This window comes from Lactuca virosa, chromosome 1 (genome assembly GCF_052849685.1).
Source record: "Lactuca virosa cultivar CGN04683 chromosome 1, Lactuca_virosa_CGN04683_v6, whole genome shotgun sequence".
NCBI lineage: Eukaryota > Viridiplantae > Streptophyta > Magnoliopsida > Asterales > Asteraceae > Lactuca > Lactuca virosa.
In genome coordinates, this window is record NC_136426.1 from 260851530 (window position 1) to 260861196 (window position 9667).

The 9667-nt window shown below is 47.1% G+C and overlaps 27 non-coding genes and 1 pseudogene across 27 annotated transcripts; all 28 read left to right on the forward strand.

Moving 5' to 3' along the window:
* The first annotated feature begins 177 nt into the window (after positions 1-177).
* LOC145150420 (5S ribosomal RNA) lies at positions 178-296 on the forward strand. Its single transcript, XR_013731246.1, has one exon. It is a non-coding gene; the product is annotated as a 5S ribosomal RNA (ribosomal RNA).
* A 226-nt stretch (positions 297-522) lies between these two features.
* LOC145148737 (5S ribosomal RNA) lies at positions 523-641 on the forward strand. The gene has a single exon (XR_013729607.1). It is a non-coding gene; the product is annotated as a 5S ribosomal RNA (ribosomal RNA).
* Positions 642-872: 231 nt separating this feature from the next.
* LOC145150679 (5S ribosomal RNA) lies at positions 873-991 on the forward strand. The gene has a single exon (XR_013731487.1). It is a non-coding gene; the product is annotated as a 5S ribosomal RNA (ribosomal RNA).
* A 219-nt stretch (positions 992-1210) lies between these two features.
* Positions 1211-1329, forward strand: LOC145143035 (5S ribosomal RNA). The gene has a single exon (XR_013724095.1). It is a non-coding gene; the product is annotated as a 5S ribosomal RNA (ribosomal RNA).
* A 230-nt stretch (positions 1330-1559) lies between these two features.
* LOC145144283 (5S ribosomal RNA) lies at positions 1560-1678 on the forward strand. Its single transcript, XR_013725294.1, has one exon. It is a non-coding gene; the product is annotated as a 5S ribosomal RNA (ribosomal RNA).
* A 220-nt stretch (positions 1679-1898) lies between these two features.
* Positions 1899-2017, forward strand: LOC145149391 (5S ribosomal RNA). Its single transcript, XR_013730251.1, has one exon. It is a non-coding gene; the product is annotated as a 5S ribosomal RNA (ribosomal RNA).
* A 229-nt stretch (positions 2018-2246) lies between these two features.
* Positions 2247-2365, forward strand: LOC145150557 (5S ribosomal RNA). The gene has a single exon (XR_013731374.1). It is a non-coding gene; the product is annotated as a 5S ribosomal RNA (ribosomal RNA).
* A 227-nt stretch (positions 2366-2592) lies between these two features.
* On the forward strand, positions 2593-2711 carry LOC145154401 (5S ribosomal RNA). The gene has a single exon (XR_013734875.1). It is a non-coding gene; the product is annotated as a 5S ribosomal RNA (ribosomal RNA).
* A 230-nt stretch (positions 2712-2941) lies between these two features.
* LOC145146636 (5S ribosomal RNA) lies at positions 2942-3060 on the forward strand. Its single transcript, XR_013727571.1, has one exon. It is a non-coding gene; the product is annotated as a 5S ribosomal RNA (ribosomal RNA).
* Positions 3061-3278: 218 nt separating this feature from the next.
* Positions 3279-3397, forward strand: LOC145154198 (5S ribosomal RNA). Its single transcript, XR_013734683.1, has one exon. It is a non-coding gene; the product is annotated as a 5S ribosomal RNA (ribosomal RNA).
* A 227-nt stretch (positions 3398-3624) lies between these two features.
* Positions 3625-3743, forward strand: LOC145145890 (5S ribosomal RNA). The gene has a single exon (XR_013726842.1). It is a non-coding gene; the product is annotated as a 5S ribosomal RNA (ribosomal RNA).
* A 229-nt stretch (positions 3744-3972) lies between these two features.
* LOC145147961 (5S ribosomal RNA) lies at positions 3973-4091 on the forward strand. Its single transcript, XR_013728860.1, has one exon. It is a non-coding gene; the product is annotated as a 5S ribosomal RNA (ribosomal RNA).
* Positions 4092-4319: 228 nt separating this feature from the next.
* LOC145154558 (5S ribosomal RNA) lies at positions 4320-4438 on the forward strand. Its single transcript, XR_013735029.1, has one exon. It is a non-coding gene; the product is annotated as a 5S ribosomal RNA (ribosomal RNA).
* Positions 4439-4666: 228 nt separating this feature from the next.
* On the forward strand, positions 4667-4785 carry LOC145143817 (5S ribosomal RNA). Its single transcript, XR_013724851.1, has one exon. It is a non-coding gene; the product is annotated as a 5S ribosomal RNA (ribosomal RNA).
* Positions 4786-5012: 227 nt separating this feature from the next.
* Positions 5013-5131, forward strand: LOC145145892 (5S ribosomal RNA). The gene has a single exon (XR_013726844.1). It is a non-coding gene; the product is annotated as a 5S ribosomal RNA (ribosomal RNA).
* Positions 5132-5360: 229 nt separating this feature from the next.
* On the forward strand, positions 5361-5479 carry LOC145147962 (5S ribosomal RNA). The gene has a single exon (XR_013728861.1). It is a non-coding gene; the product is annotated as a 5S ribosomal RNA (ribosomal RNA).
* A 229-nt stretch (positions 5480-5708) lies between these two features.
* Positions 5709-5827, forward strand: LOC145136870 (5S ribosomal RNA). The gene has a single exon (XR_013720754.1). It is a non-coding gene; the product is annotated as a 5S ribosomal RNA (ribosomal RNA).
* A 229-nt stretch (positions 5828-6056) lies between these two features.
* LOC145147318 (5S ribosomal RNA) lies at positions 6057-6175 on the forward strand. Its single transcript, XR_013728225.1, has one exon. It is a non-coding gene; the product is annotated as a 5S ribosomal RNA (ribosomal RNA).
* A 228-nt stretch (positions 6176-6403) lies between these two features.
* On the forward strand, positions 6404-6522 carry LOC145151332 (5S ribosomal RNA; annotated as a pseudogene).
* Positions 6523-6751: 229 nt separating this feature from the next.
* On the forward strand, positions 6752-6870 carry LOC145154402 (5S ribosomal RNA). Its single transcript, XR_013734876.1, has one exon. It is a non-coding gene; the product is annotated as a 5S ribosomal RNA (ribosomal RNA).
* Positions 6871-7100: 230 nt separating this feature from the next.
* On the forward strand, positions 7101-7219 carry LOC145154549 (5S ribosomal RNA). The gene has a single exon (XR_013735021.1). It is a non-coding gene; the product is annotated as a 5S ribosomal RNA (ribosomal RNA).
* A 228-nt stretch (positions 7220-7447) lies between these two features.
* LOC145143741 (5S ribosomal RNA) lies at positions 7448-7566 on the forward strand. The gene has a single exon (XR_013724771.1). It is a non-coding gene; the product is annotated as a 5S ribosomal RNA (ribosomal RNA).
* Positions 7567-7786: 220 nt separating this feature from the next.
* LOC145149819 (5S ribosomal RNA) lies at positions 7787-7905 on the forward strand. Its single transcript, XR_013730663.1, has one exon. It is a non-coding gene; the product is annotated as a 5S ribosomal RNA (ribosomal RNA).
* Positions 7906-8132: 227 nt separating this feature from the next.
* LOC145148410 (5S ribosomal RNA) lies at positions 8133-8251 on the forward strand. Its single transcript, XR_013729296.1, has one exon. It is a non-coding gene; the product is annotated as a 5S ribosomal RNA (ribosomal RNA).
* A 228-nt stretch (positions 8252-8479) lies between these two features.
* Positions 8480-8598, forward strand: LOC145143786 (5S ribosomal RNA). The gene has a single exon (XR_013724819.1). It is a non-coding gene; the product is annotated as a 5S ribosomal RNA (ribosomal RNA).
* A 231-nt stretch (positions 8599-8829) lies between these two features.
* On the forward strand, positions 8830-8948 carry LOC145147813 (5S ribosomal RNA). The gene has a single exon (XR_013728702.1). It is a non-coding gene; the product is annotated as a 5S ribosomal RNA (ribosomal RNA).
* Positions 8949-9178: 230 nt separating this feature from the next.
* On the forward strand, positions 9179-9297 carry LOC145154403 (5S ribosomal RNA). Its single transcript, XR_013734877.1, has one exon. It is a non-coding gene; the product is annotated as a 5S ribosomal RNA (ribosomal RNA).
* A 229-nt stretch (positions 9298-9526) lies between these two features.
* Positions 9527-9645, forward strand: LOC145154933 (5S ribosomal RNA). Its single transcript, XR_013735400.1, has one exon. It is a non-coding gene; the product is annotated as a 5S ribosomal RNA (ribosomal RNA).
* The last annotated feature ends 22 nt before the right edge of the window (positions 9646-9667 follow it).

Here is a 9667-nt window from a genome sequence, read left to right on the forward strand (position 1 = left end):
TGTTTTTTTTTCTTTCTTGCTATTTCTATGCTCGGGTGGCCTCCGCTTCATGGTTGATGGTTTTCGTATTTTTGGAACGGAGCCGATCGGTCACGTGGGTCCCACGCCTCGCGTACGAAAACAAAGGAGGTTCTGCGTCTTTTAAGACATAAAAGCAATAAGCATGGATAGTATTTCAGGTGCGATCATACCAGAACTAATGCAACGGATCCCATCAGAACTCCGCTGTGAAGCGTGCTTGGGCGAGAGTAGTACTAGGATGGGTGACCCCCTGGGAAGTCCTCGTGTTGCACTTGCTTTTTCGTTGCCCGTTTGCGTTTTTTTAGATTTTACGTGCGTTTTTTTTTGTTTTTTTTTCTTTCTTGCTATTTCTATGCTCGGGTGGCCTCCGCTTCATGGTTCATGGTTTTCGTATTTTTGGAACGGAGCCGATCGGTCAAGTGGGTCCCACGCCACGCGTACGAAAACAAAGGAGTTCTGCGTCTTTTAAGACATAAAAGCAATAAGCATGGATAGTATTTTAGGTGCGATCATACCAGCACTAATGCACCGGATCCCATAAGAACTCCGCAGTTAAGCGTGCTTGGGCGAGAGTATTACTAGGATGGGTGACCCTGTGGGAAGTCCTCGTGTTGCACCCCCCGTTTTCGTTGCCCGTTTGCGTTTTTTTAGATTTTACGCACGGTTTTTTTTTTGTTTTTTTTTTCTTTCTTGCTATTTCTATGCTCGGGTGGCCTCCATTTCATGGTTCATGGTTTTCGTATTTTTGGAACGGAGCCGATCGGTCACGTGGGTCCCACGCCTCGCGTACGAAAACAAAGGAGGTTCTGCGTCTTTTAAGACATAAAAGCAATAAGCATAGATAGTATTTCGGGTGCGATCATACCACCACTAATGCACCGGATCCCATAGGAACTCCATAGTTAAGCGTGCTTGGGCGAGAGTAGTACTAGGATGGGTGAACCCCTGGGAAGTCCTCGTGTTGCACCCCGCTTTTTCGTTGCCCGTTTGCATTTTTTTAGATTTTACGTGCGTTTTTTTTTTCTTTCTTGCTATTTCTATGCTCGGGTGGCCTCCGTTTCATTGTTCATGGTTTTCGTATTTTTGGAACGGAGCCGATCGGTCACGTGGGTCCCACGCCTCGCGTACGAAAACAAAGGAGGTTCTGCGTCTTTTAAGACATAAAAGCAATAAGCATGGATAGTATTTCGGGTGCGATCATACCAGCACTAATGCACTGGATCCCATCAGAACTCCGCAGTTAAGCGTGTTTGGGCGAGAGTAGTACTAGGATGGGTGACCCCCTGGGAAGTCCTCGTGTTGCACCCCCCTTTTTCGTTGCCCGTTTGCGTTTTTTTAGATTTTACGTGCGGTTTTTTTTTTGTTTTTTTTTCTTTCTTGCTATTTCTATGCTCGGGTGGCCTCCGCTTCATGGTTGATGGTTTTCGTATTTTTGGAACGGAGCCGATCGGTCACGTGGGTCCCACGCCTCGCGTACGAAAACAAAGGAGGTTCTGCGGCTTTTAAGACATAAAAGCAATAAGGATGGATAGTATTTCGGGTGCGATCATACCAGCACTAATGCACCGGATCCCATCAGAACTCCGCTGTGAAGCGTGCTTGGGCGAGAGTAGTACTAGGATGGGTGACCCCCTGGGAAGTCCTCGTGTTGCACCCCCCTTTTTCGTTGCCCGTTTGCGTTTTTTAAGATTTTACGTGTGGTTTTTTTTTTCTTTCTTGCTATTTCTATGCTCGGGTGGCCTCCGTTTCATGGTTCATGGTTTTCGTATTTTTGGAACGGAGCCGATCGGTCACGTGGGTCCCACGCTTCGCGTACGAAAACAGAGGAGGTTCTGCGTCTTTTAAGACATAAAAGCAATAAGCATGGATAGTATTTCGGGTGCGATCATACCAGCACTAATGCACGGGATCCCATCAGAACTCCGCAGTTGAGCTTGCTTGGGCGAGAGTAGTACTAGGATGGGTGACCCCCTGGGAAGTCCTCGTGTTGCACCCCCTTTTTCGATGCCTGTTTGCGTTTTTTTAGATTTTACGTGCGGTTTTTTTTTGTTTTTTTTTTCTTTCTTGCTATTTCTATGCTCGGGTGGCCTCCGGTTCATGGTTGATGGTTTTCGTATTTTTGGAACGGAGCCGATCGGTCACGTGGGTCCCACGCCTCGCGTACGAAAACAAAGGAGGTTCTGCGTCTTTTAAGACATAAAAGCAATAAGCATGGATAGTATTTCGGGTGCGATCCTACCAGCACTAATGCAACGGATCCCATCAGAACTCCGCTGTGAAGCGTGCTTGGGCGAGAGTAGTACTAGGATGGGTGACCCCCTGGGAAGTCCTCGTGTTGCACTTGCTTTTTCGTTGCCCGTTTGCGTTTTTTTAGATTTTACGTGCGGTTTTTTTTGTTTTTTTTTCTTTCTCACTATTTCTATGCTCGAGTGGCCTCCGCTTCATGGTTCATGGTTTTCGTATTTTTGGAACGGAGCCGATCGGTCAAGTGGTTCCCACGCCTCGCGTACGAAAACAAAGGAGGTTCTGCGTCTTTTAAGACATAAAAGCAATAAGCATGGATAGTATTTCGGGTGCGATCATACCAGCACTAATGCACCGGATCCCATCAGAACTCCGCAGTTAAGCGTGCTTGGGCGAGAGTAGTACTAGGATGGGTGACCCTGTGGGAAGTCCTCGTGTTGCACCCCCCTTTTTCGTTGCCCGATTGCGTTTTTTTAGATTTTACGCACGGTTTTTTTTTTGTTTTTTTTTCTTTCTTGCTATTTCTATGCTCGGGTGGCCTCCGTTTCATGGTTCATGGTTTTCGTATTTTTGGAACGGAGTCGATCGGTCACGTGGGTCCCACGCCTCGCGTACGAAAACAAAGGAGGTTCTGCGTCTTTTAAGACATAAAAGCAATAAGCTTAGATAGTATTTCGGGTGCGATCATACCAGCACTAATGCACCGGATCCCATAAGAACTCCGCAGTTAAGCGTGCTTGGGCGAGAGTAGTACTAGGATGGGTGAACCCCTGGGAAGTCCTCGTGTTGCACCCCCCTTTTTCGTTGCCCGTTTGCATTTTTTTAGATTTTACGTGCGTTTTTTTTTCTTTCTTGCTATTTCTATGCTCGGGTGGCCTCCGTTTCATGGTTCATGGTTTTCGTATTTTTGGAACGGAGCCGATCGGTCACGTGGGTCCCACGCCTCGCGTACGAAAACAAAGGAGGTTCTGCGTCTTTTAAGACATAAAAGCAATAAGCATGGATAGTATTTCGGGTGCGATCATACCAGCACTAATGCACCGGATCCCATCAGAACTCCGCAGTTAAGCGTGCTTGGGCGAGAGTAGTACTAGGATGGGTGACCCCCTGGGAAGTCCTTGTGTTGCACCCCCCTTTTTCGATGCCCGTTTGCGTTTTTTAAGATTTTACGTGTGGTTTTTTTTGTTTTTTTTCTTTCTTGCTATTTCTATGCTCGGGTGGCCTCCGCTTCATGGTTGATGCTTTTCGTATTTTTGGAACGGAGCCGATCGGTCACGTGGGTCCCACGCCTCGCGTACGAAAACAAAGGAGGTTCTGCGTCTTTTAAGACATAAAAGCAATAAGCATGGATAGTATTTCTGGTGCGATCATACCAGCACTAATGCACCAGATCCCATAAGAACTCCGCAGTTAAGCGTGCTTGGGCGAGAGTAGTACTAGGATGGGTGACCTCCTGGGAAGTCCTCGTGTTGCACCCCCCTTTTTCGTTGCCCGTTTGCGTTTTTTTAGATTTTACGCACAGTTTTTTTTGTTTTTTTTTTCTTTCTTGCTATTTCTATGCTCGGGTGGCCTCCGTTTCATGGTTCATGGTTTTCGTATTTTTGGAACGGAGCCGATCGGTCACGTGGGTCCCACGCTTCGCGTACGAAAACAGAGGAGGTTCTGCGTCTTTTAAGACATAAAAGCAATAAGCATGGATAGTATTTCGGGTGCAATCATACCAGCACTAATGCACCGGATCCCATCAGAACTCCGCAGTTGAGCTTGCTTGGGCGAGAGTAGTACTAGGATGGGTGACCCCCTGGGAAGTCCTCGTGTTGCACCCCCTTTTTCGATGTCTGTTTGCGTTTTTTTAGATTTTACGTGCGGTTTTTTTTTGTTTTTTTTTCTTTCTTGCTATTTCTATGCTCGGGTGGCCTCCGCTTCATGGTTGATGGTTTTCGTATTTTTGGAACGGAGCCGATCGGTCACGTGGGTCCCACGCCTCGCGTACGAAAACAAAGGAGGTTCTGCGTCTTTTAAGACATAAAAGCAATAAGCATGGATAGTATTTCGGGTGCGATCATACCAGCACTAATGCACTGGATCCCATCAGAACTCCGCAGTTAAGCGTGCTTGGGCGAGAGTAGTACTAGGATGGGTGACCCCCTGGGAAGTCCTCGTGTTGCACCCCCTTTTTCGTTGCCCGTTTGCGTTTTTTTAGATTTTACGTGCGGTTTTTTTTTGTTTTTTTTTCTTTCTTGCTATTTCTATGCTCGGGTGGCTTCCGTTTCATGGTTCATGGTTTTCGTATTTTTGGAACGGAGCCGATCGGTCACGTGGGTCCCACGCCTCGCGTACGAAAACAAAGGAGGTTCTGCGTCTTTTAAGACATAAAAGCAATAAGCATGGATAGTATTTCGGGTGCGATAATACCAGCACTAATGCACCGGATCCCATCAGAACTCCGCAGTTAAGCGTGCTTGGGCGAGAGTAGTACTAGGATGGGTGACCCCCTGGGAAGTCCTTGTGTTGCACCCACCTTTTTCGATGCCCGTTTGCGTTTTTTAAGATTTTACGTGTGGTTTTTTTTGTTTTTTTTCTTTCTTGCTATTTCTATGCTCGGGTGGCCTCCGCTTCATGGTTGATGCTTTTCGTATTTTTGGAACGGAGCCGATCGGTCACGTGGGTCCCACGCCTCGCGTACGAAAACAAAGGAGGTTCTGCGTCTTTTAAGACATAAAAGCAATAAGCATGGATAGTATTTCTGGTGCGATCATACCAGCACTAATGCACCAGATCCCATAAGAACTCCGCAGTTAAGCGTGCTTGGGCGAGAGTAGTACTAGGATGGGTGACCTCCTGGGAAGTCCTCGTGTTGCACCCCCCTTTTTCGTTGCCCGTTTGCGTTTTTTTAGATTTTACGCACAGTTTTTTTTGTTTTTTTTTTCTTTCTTGCTATTTCTATGCTCGGGTGGCCTCCGTTTCATGGTTCATGGTTTTCGTATTTTTGGAACGGAGCCGATCGGTCACGTGGGTCCCACGCTTCGCGTACGAAAACAGAGGAGGTTCTGCGTCTTTTAAGACATAAAAGCAATAAGCATGGATAGTATTTCGGGTGCAATCATACCAGCACTAATGCACCGGATCCCATCAGAACTCCGCAGTTGAGCTTGCTTGGGCGAGAGTAGTACTAGGATGGGTGACCCCCTGGGAAGTCCTCGTGTTGCACCCCCTTTTTCGATGTCTGTTTGCGTTTTTTTAGATTTTACGTGCGGTTTTTTTTTTGTTTTTTTTTCTTTCTTGCTATTTCTATGCTCGGGTGGCCTCCGCTTCATGGTTGATGGTTTTCGTATTTTTGGAACGGAGCCGATCGGTCACGTGGGTCCCACGCCTCGCGTACGAAAACAAAGGAGGTTCTGCGTCTTTTAAGACATAAAAGCAATAAGCATGGATAGTATTTCGGGTGCGATCATACCAGCACTAATGCACTGGATCCCATCAGAACTCCGCAGTTAAGCGTGCTTGGGCGAGAGTAGTACTAGGATGGGTGACCCCCTGGGAAGTCCTTGTGTTGCACCCCCCTTTTTCGTTGCCCGTTTGCGTTTTTTTAGATTTTACGTGCGGTTTTTTTTTGTTTTTTTTTCTTTCTTGCTATTTCTATGCTCGGGTGGCCTCCGTTTCATGGTTCATGGTTTTCGTATTTTTGGAACGGAGCCGATCGGTCACGTGGGTCCCACGCTTCGCGTACGAAAATAAAGGAGGTTCTGCGTCTTTTAAGACATAAAAGCAATAAGCATCGATAGTATTTCGGGTGCGATCATACCAGCACTAATGCACCGGATCCCATCAGAACTCCGCAGTTAAGCGTGCTTGGGCGTGAGTAGTATTAGGATGGGCGACCCCCTGGGAAGTCCTCGTGTTACACCCCCCCTTTTTCATTGCCCGTTTGCGTTTTTTTAGATTTTACGTGCGGTTTTTTTTGTTTTTTTTCTTTCTTGCTATTTCTATGCTCGGGTGGCCTCCGCTTCATGGTTCATGGTTTTCGTATTTTTGGAACGGAGCCGATCGGTCACGTGGGTCCCACGCCTCGCGTACGAAAACAAAGGAGGTTCTGCGTCTTTTAAGACATAAAAGCAATAAGCATGGATAGTATTTCGGGTGCGATCATACCAACACTAATGCAACGGATCCCATCAGAACTCGGCTGTGAAGCGTGCTTGGGCGAGAGTAGTACTAGGATGTGTGACCCCCTGGGAAGTCCTCGTGTTGCACCTGCTTTTTCGTTGCCCGTTTGCGTCTTTTTAGATTTTACGTGCGGTTTTTTTTTGTTTTTTTTTTCTTTCTTGCTATTTCTATGCTCGGGTGGCCTCCGCTTCATGGTTCATGGTTTTCGTATTTTTGGAACGGAGTCGATCGGTCACGTGGGTCCCACGCCTCGCGTACGAAAACAAAGGAGGTTCTGCGTCTTTTAAGACATAAAAGCAATAAGCATGGATAGTATTTCGGGTGCGATCATACCAGCACTAATGCACCGGATCCCATCAGAACTCCGCAGTTAAGCGTGCTTGGGCGAGAGTAGTACTAGGATGGGTGACCCTGTGGGAAGTCCTCGTGTTGCACCCCCCCTTTTTCGTTGCCCGTTTGCGTTTTTTTAGATTTTACGCACGGTTTTTTTTTTGTTTTTTTTCTTTCTTGCTATTTCTATGCTCGGGTGGCCTCCGTTTCATGGTTCATGGTTTTCGTATTTTTGGAACGGAGCCGATCGGTCACGTGGGTCCCACGCCTCGTGTACGAAAACAAAGGAGGTTCTGCGTCTTTTAAGACATAAAAGCAATAAGCATGGATAGTATTTCGGGTGCGATCATACCAGCACTAATGCACCGGATCCCATAAGAACTCCGCAGTTAAGCGTGCTTGGGCGAGAGTAGTACTAGGATGGGTGACCTCGTGGGAAGTCCTCGTGTTGCACCCCCCTTTTTCGTTGCCCGTTTGCGTTTTTTTAGATTTTACGCACGGTTTTTTTTGTTTTTTTTTCTTTCTTGCTATTTCTATGCTCGGGTGGCCTCCGTTTCATGGGTGATAGTTTTCGTATTTTTGGAACGGAGCCGATCGGTCAAGTGGGTCCCACGCCTCGCGTACGAAAACAAAGGAGGTTCTGCGTCTTTTAAGACATAAAAGCAATAAGCATGGATAGTATTTCGGGTGCGATCATACCAGCACTAATGCACCGGATCCCATAAGAACTCCGCAGTTAAGCGTGCATGGGCGAGAGTAGTACTAGGATGGGCGACCCCCTGGGAAGTCCTCGTGTTGCACCCCCCTTTTTCGTTGCCCGTTTGCGTTTTTTTAGATTTTACGTGCGGTTTTTTTTTTCTTTCTTGCTATTTCTATGCTCGGGTGGCCTCCGCTTCATGGTTCATGGTTTTCGTATTTTTGGAACGGAGCCGATCGGTCACGTGGGTCCCACGCCTCGCGTACGAAAACAAAGGAGGTTCTGCGTCTTTTAAGACATAAAAGCAATAAACATGGATAGTATTTCGGGTGCGATCATACCAGCACTAATGCAACGGATCCCATCAGAACTCCGCTGTGAAGCGTGCTTGGGCGAGAGTAGTACTAGGATGGGTGACCCCCTGGGAAGTCCTCGTGTTGCACTTGCTTTTTCGTTGCCCGTTTGCGTTTTTTTAGATTTTACGTGCGGTTTTTTTTGTGTTTTTTTCTTTCTTGCTATTTCTATGCTCGAGTGGTCTCCGCTTCATGGTTCATGGTTTTCGTATTTTTGGAACGGAGCCGATCGGTCAAGTGGTTCCCACGCCTCGCGTACGAAAACAAAGGAGGTTCTGCGTCTTTTAAGACATAAAAGCAATAAGCATCGATAGTATTTCGGGTGCGATCATACCAGCACTAATGCGCCGGATCCCATCAGAACTCCGCAGTTAAGCGTGCTTGGGCGTGAGTAGTATTAGGATGGGCGACCCCCTGGGAAGTCCTCGTGTTACACCCCCCCTTTTTCATTGCCCGTTTGCGTTTTTTTAGATTTTACGTGCGGTTTTTTTTGTTTTTTTTCTTTCTTGCTATTTCTATGCTCGGGTGGCCTCCGCTTCATGGTTCATGGTTTTCGTATTTTTGGAACGGAGCCGATCGGTCACGTGGGTCCCACGCCTCGTGTACGAAAACAAAGGAGGTTCTGCGTCTTTTAAGACATAAAAGCAATAAGCATGGATAGTATTTCGGGTGCGATCATACCAGCACTAATGCACCGGATCCCATCAGAACTCCGCAGTTAAGCGTGCTTGGGCGAGAGTAGTACTAGGATGGGTGACCTCGTGGGAAGTCCTCATGTTGCACCCCCCTTTTTCGTTGCCCGTTTGCGTTTTTTTAGATTTTACGCACGGTTTTTTTTTTGTTTTTTTTTTCTTTCTTGCTATTTCTATGCTCGGGTGGCCTCCGTTTCATGGGTGATAGTTTTCGTATTTTTGGAACGGAGCCGATCGGTCAAGTGGGTCCCACGCCTCGCGTACGAAAACAAAGGAGGTTCTGCGTCTTTTAAGACATAAAAGCAATAAGCATAGATAGTATTTCGGGTGCGATCATACCAGCACTAATGCACCGGATCCCATAAGAACTCCGCAGTTAAGCGTGCATGGGCGAGAGTAGTACTAGGATGGGTGAACCCCTGGGAAGTCCTCGTGTTGCACCCCCCTTTTTCGTTGCCCGTTTGCGTTTTTTTAGATTTTACGCACGGTTTTTTTTTGTTTTTTTTTTCTTTCTTGCTATTTCTATGCTCGGGTGGCCTCCGTTTCATGGTTCATGGTTTTCGTATTTTTGGAACGGAGCCGATCGGTCACGTGGGTCCCACGCCTCGTGTACGAAAACAAAGCAGGTTCTGCGTCTTTTAAGACATAAAAGCAATAAGCATGGATAGTATTTCGGGTGCGATCATACCAGCACTAATGCACCGGATCCCATCAGAACTCCGCAGTTAAGCGTGCTTGGGCGAGAGTAGTACTAGGATGGGTGACCCTGTGGGAAGTCCTCGTGTTGCACCCCCCTTTTTCGTTGCCCGTTTGCGTTTTTTTAGATTTTACGCACGTTTTTTTTTTGTTTTTTTTTCTTTCTTGCTATTTCTATGCTCGGGTGGCCTCCGTTTCATTGTTGATGGTTTTCGTATTTTTGGAACGGAGCCGATCGGTCACGTGGGTCCCACGCCTCGCGTACGAAAACAAAGGAGGTTCTGCGTCTTTTAAGACATAAAAACAATAAGCATAGATAGTATTTCGGGTGCGATCATACCAGCACTAATGCACCGGATCCCATAAGAACTCCGCAGTTAAGCGTGCTTGGGCGAGAGTAGTACTAGGATGGGTGACCCCCTGGGAAGTCCTCGTGTTGCACCCTCCTTTTTCGTTGCCCGTTTGCA